This window comes from Myotis brandtii, unplaced genomic scaffold (genome assembly GCF_000412655.1).
Source record: "Myotis brandtii unplaced genomic scaffold, ASM41265v1 scaffold1003, whole genome shotgun sequence".
Lineage (NCBI taxonomy): Eukaryota > Metazoa > Chordata > Mammalia > Chiroptera > Vespertilionidae > Myotis > Myotis brandtii.
The window spans coordinates 493,822-500,703 of NW_005353340.1; positions in this window are offsets into that span (position 1 = coordinate 493,822).

The window sequence follows — 6,882 nt, forward strand, 5'->3', positions numbered from 1 at the left end:
GCTCGCAGCTGCACCTGCCTCACCGCACCCACCTCACCTCGCCCATCTGCCTGCTGACCGCCAGCCTTGCTGTGATCGAAGCCTGTGGACCACAGGGGAGGGCCAGAGAGGTGCTCCATGCACCTCATGGTGACCAGTCGTTTGGTTGTTTTGGTCATGTTGCCTCTTGGCCTTTTATTATTATGACTAGAGGCCTGGTGCACAAAATTCGTGCATGGAGGGGTGTCCCCTTAGCCCAGCCTGCACCCTCTTGCAATCTGGGACCACTGGCTCCTAACCACTGGCCTGCCTGCCTTCCTGATAGTCCCTAACCATTCTGTTTGCCTGCCTCATCACCCCTAACCCTTCTGCCTGCCTGCCTGATTGCTCCTAACCACTCTGCCTGCCCCCCTGATCACCCTTAACCACCTCTGCCTGCCTGCCTCATCACCCCTAACCCCTCTGCCTGCCTGCCTGATTGCCCCTAACCACTTGTCAGCCTGCCTGATCACCCCTAACCACCTCTGCGTTGGCCCCCTCCACTGCGGCTTCATCCGAAGGGAGGTCCAGAATGATCTCCGGAAGGTTGTTTGGCTGTCCAGTCTAATTAGCATATTATGCTTTTATTATTATAGATTGGCAAAAACTTAATCATGTTCTTGACCACATTAACTTCAAAGACGCTGGAAAATAGTCTTGCATCCATGAGCCCTGCATAAAATTGAGGGCTATGTTATAAATGATTAACAAAACATTGTTTCAAATACTAATACAATAGACCTCCAGTAAGACTTATCAAGGGGGAAAAGAGAAATAACATAAATAAGATACTGTGGCATAACTAAGAGTTTTTTAAAGGTGTTTTATCAATATTTACATAAATAAAAATAAAAACCTCAAAGAATGGACAAAAATTGGTAAAAATATAAAATGCCAAATTTAGTACAAGAAGAAATAGACAAATGTACCAATAGCCACAAAAAAATAAAATAGATAATCAAAGGCATGCTTCATTTTAATTTATTCTTAATATGTTTTTTTATTGATTTTTAGAGATAGAAGAGAGGAGGTAGGGAGATAAAAACATCAATGAGTTGCCTCCCTTAGAACCCCAGGGGTGGGGGATCAAACCCTCAACCTGGGTATGTGCCCTGACAAAAAATCGAACCAGCAACCTTTCGGTGCACTGGCCCACGTTCAACCAAGTGACCCACACCAGCCAGGGCTGTTGTCATTTTTTTTATTTGGCAATCTAAGGGAAAATAGGTCATTACCCCTGATTAAATAATCAGGTAGTGCATGCTTTAAAAATTCTTGCGGCACATCGCTGAAAATCGCTGATCTAGTGTCTAGTCCTTAGCCCACGTCTGCTGAAAAACACTTGTTTCCCAAACCAGTGCTGCCCATTCTCTGACAGCAAATAGGAATCTGACTTGTGACTCGCAGGCGCGGAGCCAGGGAGAAGGGGGCCAGCAGGAGGTGCCATCAGGATGAGCGCTGCGTGAAGTCGGCATGCTTCATTTTAAAGGTCCATGTTTATATTCCATTATAAGTGAGTTCTACCAAATTTTATAGGAACAAATCATTCTTCTACAAATTTTTACAGAAAAAATGGAATTAAGTTGATAAAAGCTCGTATTTTTTGGATGCCAAAACCCAAATAAGGTTAGTAGAAAAAAAGATGATAAAGATAAAGATTATAAATATAAATATAGATCTAGATAATAATATAAATATACATATAAATATAAACATAAATATAAATATAAATAGTTTTACATGAAATATTAGTAAGTTAAATTTAACTACTTACTTAAAAAAAACTAATAAAAACTATGACCAAATTGGGTTATTCAAAGGATTCAAAAATGATTTAAAATAAAAAATCTATCAATATAAGTGACTGTAATTGTGACTCGAAGGAGAAAAATTACATGATCTGCTGGGGCTGACCAGTAGACCCTGAGCAACGGATGAATGATTACTCTGACACACATTTCTGTGAAAGGGAGGCTAAGGGACTGCTTGGCTATAGGAACCAAATGGCCCCGTTTGCCTGCCTCCTTAGGCTTTTTTTGTAACAACAGCTTAAACTAAAATTAACTTCTATCAGCAGTTAATATACAATCAGCTGCATAAGTATCCTTAAGAAGACACATGCATCTGCAATGTCCTTTAAGCAAGGACGTCTGAAGACTAAGCATAAAGATTTCAGTAAACACCCAGGGGCTCAGACTTGTTTGGAAAAGTCAAGGCAGGGGCTGCTGCCTTCGGCAAGGACCCCCTAGAAGCCCCCAACCTTTTGGAGACTCCTCCTTACAGACTTTCCAACCAAGTTCCGTGTTTCCCCACATCAATCATCCGATACAGAAAATACATTTAATAAAATTCAACACTTGGTTATGGTTTTTTTAAAAAAATTGCTTTGTGTTAAACAGGAAGAAACAAAACTGTCATTACTTCCAAATGAAATGACTACCTAAATAGAAACCTCAACAGAATATACAATTGTGAGAATTAATAAAGCAGCAAAGCCAGGAATTTGAATTCAAAGCAACTATATAAAGCAATAGCTTTCTTTATACGATAAAAAAATATATTCAAATATTAAGATCTATTCACAATGGTAACATAAATGATAAGTTATATAGCAATTTATTCAATGAAGAATGCACAAATCACTTTTGGAGATAAATCTCTGGTGAAGTACATTAAAAAAGACAATAAATGCAGAGAACACCATTTTTATATATGGAATAAGTTAACATTATAAAAATGACAGTTGTCTGCAAACTAATGCATAGATTCAATAAAACGACAAAAACTTCAGGTGAATTCTTAGAAGCTTCACATACTTATGTAGAAAATAGAAAACCCAGAATAGTTAGAGGATTCTGAAGAGAGCATGCAGACAGGACGGGGATGATGGTGTTGGTGGAGAGGAACTTGCCCGAACAGATACTGCTACTTACTAAGTGACTGACAGTGATGAAAACATGATGACGTAGGCGACGATGACGACGACGACGACGATGATTTCTTTATGCAAATATCCTTCCCATTGTTCTCCGCTCCTCACTGCATCTCCCAGCTTTCATCTGGGGGCACTTTCCTCCTTGAAGAACATCATCCGTTTACTTTTCAATGTGAATCTGCTGATGACAAGTGCTCTGTTTTTTTTTGTTTTTTTTTTCTGAAAAAGTCTTTTTTTCATTTTCATTTTTTTTGGATTTTTTTTGCTGGAATTCAAGATAAGTAATACTTTTCCTTTACCATTTAAAATATTATTTCATGGACTTTCATTAGTTTTGTTTAAAAGGCAGCTTTATCGGAAGATCTGAGTTTTATGTAGTCTGAAGCTTATAATATTTAGTAATGCTTATCTAAAAAGGAATACAAAACTAAAAATGCAAAATTAGGTTAAAATTATAAATTTATAAAAAGTTAAAATACTACATAGTCAAACCTAGAAAGAGAAAATATTTTTATTACCTAACTACCAGACAAAACTGAATATTACTTTTTCCTTTATTTTTTGCAATATATTTTAAATGTCTCTTCATATGTCAAATACTTTTAAGAGTAAAGAGAGCCCAGCTTGTGTTACTCAGTGGTTGAGCATCTACCATGAACCAAGAGGTCACAGTTCGATTCCCAGTCAGGGCACATGCCCCGGTTGCCAGCTCCATTCTCAGTAGGGGGCATGCAGGAGGCAGCCAATCGATGATTCTCTCTCATCATTGATGTTTCTATCTCCCTCGCCCTCTCCCATTTTTTTAAAAGAGTAAAGAGAAAGTTTCTTCTAGCATGTTTGAGATTTAATTTTGTTAATTGTTTTAAAATGTTTCTTTAGCATCATACTTTATTAGCAGTTTTTAAAAATGTATGATTATTGTCAAAATTGGGAAGAGCCACATCAAGTTTTTTTTCTATGTGAGCTATAAGATTTGGAAGAGTTCTTTGTAGACTTGCTCCCAGCTTCTGTATGCTTCACGCTGTTAGCTTGTTTGCTTGCCTGCTTATTTTTTTCTACTGCTCACATCCCTCCAGTGTGGCTCCAGAACATGCTTATGCTAAGATGCAACCTTCGGCTCTTTTGAAGATCTTTTTTTCTTTTTCTTGCTGCTTATAAGTTTTTCTTTCTTTCATTTCCACCAGTTTCACTCTGATGTGTCTGTGGTTTTCTTTTGATTTATTTTGCTTCGACTTTTTAGGATTTCTTCTAAGTATGTGACTTAGGATTTTTCATTAATTTTAGAAAATCGTTGGCCATGATCTCTTCAAATACTGTTTCTGTTTCATCCCCTCCTTCTATACTTTGATTACACATATGTTAGACTCTGTCACTTTATCTTCTGTGTTTTTCATCCGTTTGTCTTCCCATGCTTCTGTATAGATATTTTCTTCTAAAGTATCTTCCAGTTTACTAATCCTCTCTTCAGGGGCATATAATCTGATGTTTAACCATCTATTGAGTTCATTTTGGTCATTGTAATTTTCAGTTCTACAATTTTCGTTTGAAACTTTTTTATATTTTCCAATTCTCTGCCAAAACAATCTTATCTTTTGTATCTTTGAACGGGGTAGGTATAATTCTTTGAACACTTATATTCTAATAGCTCAATTTTCTGGGTTGAATATGGGTTTATTTCTATTGTCTATTATTTTTCTTGTGTTTTTTTATTTCTAATGTGGTTTTTGATCTTTTTATATACCTTTTTTTAATTGACTCATTGATATTGTAGGTGAAAAATTAGAAAAATAAAATTATTTAAAGCCTAGGATAATGTTATCTTTCTTCAGATGGATTTATATTTTGACAGCCTTCTAGTTCTCACTAGCAAAAACTGCAATGTCAGAGGTAAAGCTGAACTGAAGCAGGACTTCAGTCCTCTGAGAGCTGGTTTAGTTTTAGCTCAGCATTTCTCCTGGGGATTAGCCCTTCAACATCATGACCCGAAGTTGGGAAGGTTCCCAGGGCCCGCTTCCTTAGCAGGGTCTGGGTTCTATGTGCCCAAAGCTTTTCTCGTTTCTCAGCCTCGCAGCCTCCTCCGCGAGGACTGAAAGATGCCCAAAAAACTCTTCAAAAACTCATCTGGAGTTTCTTCTCCCAGATCTTGTTTCCATGTTTCTTCATCGCCTTATTATCTCTCTGATGACTTTAAATAGATGTTTACAGATACATTTTGTCTAGCTTTTCTGCTCATTCTTATTGAGAAGAAAGATCCAAATTACGTAATCTATATTCCTGGAAGTCCAGGTCCTCACAGTCAAACTTAGTGCCTTGCAAAGCAATCCCTGTGAGTATGCCAGGCACCCTCAAAGCTCCCTATTTATAGAAATTAAGGCCTTCGAGCAGAAGGGTTTCATGAAGTTGTTAACCAGCTGCTAAAGGCTCAAAAGAGTCTGATTATTTCTATTAGCATTGCTTGAGGAAGTTGTTGAATCCTTTAAAAATGGAAATTCAGATCCCATCCCTAAGCCGACTTCTGGGGGCACAGTCTTGTCATACCTTCAGGAAAATGAACTAAGATTCTCAAAGGCAAATGGAGTTTGGAACGGACATCCCACACCCTGAGCTCATACGATCTAAGGTTTTGCCCCTCTCCCATGTGCACTCTATCTGCTACCAAGAGGTCCCAGTCTCTGATCATCTTCCCAACTAGAAGAAATCTAGGGTCAGTCTTTCCTTACCCAACCCCAGACTTTCTTGCATAAGTAATATCAGCCCACGTGCCTTCTCTCTCCCTCCGCACTTATCTGTTGCAGTTCAGAATATATACATTTAATTAATTCAGCTTTACCTCCAACCTGTAAATGGTGGAGAAGTGTCAGATTTATATGGTGGATAAATAACAGGGGTTTTCCCAGGAGACTCCGCCATGGTGAAAGAGGGTAACTGTAATTTTTAGCTGTGAGTAATTGTACATAATATAATCCTAAATGATTTTTCTTCTGTAATTTCATTAGAGTTTAGAAATTTAATTAGATTTTGAATCACTCTGAAATAAAGTAGCAAAACACCGAGAGACTGAGCGCGGTGGTTACTTTGTCCTTGGAGGCCGCATGCTTGGTCTCAAATTGGCATGTCTTCATTAGGAGGAAGTTTGCAGAACTTCTTGATATATTATTGTCTTTCAGAATGGACTCTGAATAGGTCTTCGGAGAGCATTAGAAGAGCACACAATTATTATGCACACTCTTCGTGAGGTTTAAGATCATCTGCCTTGCATATACTTAATAAAAATATGTCTCTGAAGTTGTTTAAGAAACTGTGAAGATAGGAAAGATGTTCCTTGAATGCCCCAACGCTGTTCCCGGATTATTAGCAACTACCTGTACATTATGATGCAGTGAGGAGCTGTTTGCTTAACTTTAATGATTATGTAAGGTTTATGGTTATTTTTATTGCTGAAACATATGAACTGTCATGGTGGCTGTAATTAGAGGCGAGCTGAAGTGTTCCTGCTGCCGTGCCCGGGGACGGGGAAGCTGCTTCCTTCTGAGCGATTTCTCCTCGGAGCCAGAGCTGGGGGAAAGGCACCAACTGCATGAACAGTTTCTACCTCAAAACAGAGTCGGAGACAAAAAATATATAAAAAAACATTCCAACCCCAGGTCAACAGCTTGTACCTAACGAAGCTGCAAGGCACCGGTCCTCTGGGCCCTGAACATCCGCGTCTGTTTAAGTCTCTGAAGGGGCGTTGCCCACGTCTTTCCCCACGTCTCCCGCGAGGCCCGGCGATGGCGGAGATGCTCCAAGGGGCATCCCTCTGTCCTGGCCACGCTGCTGCTGCCTCTGCCCAAATGTCCTCCCAGGCCAGGGCTCGGAAACAGGAGGGGCAGGTGCACAGAGAGCCCAGCCAGCAGCTCTGGGAGGCCTGGCTCAGAGAAAGGCCGAAG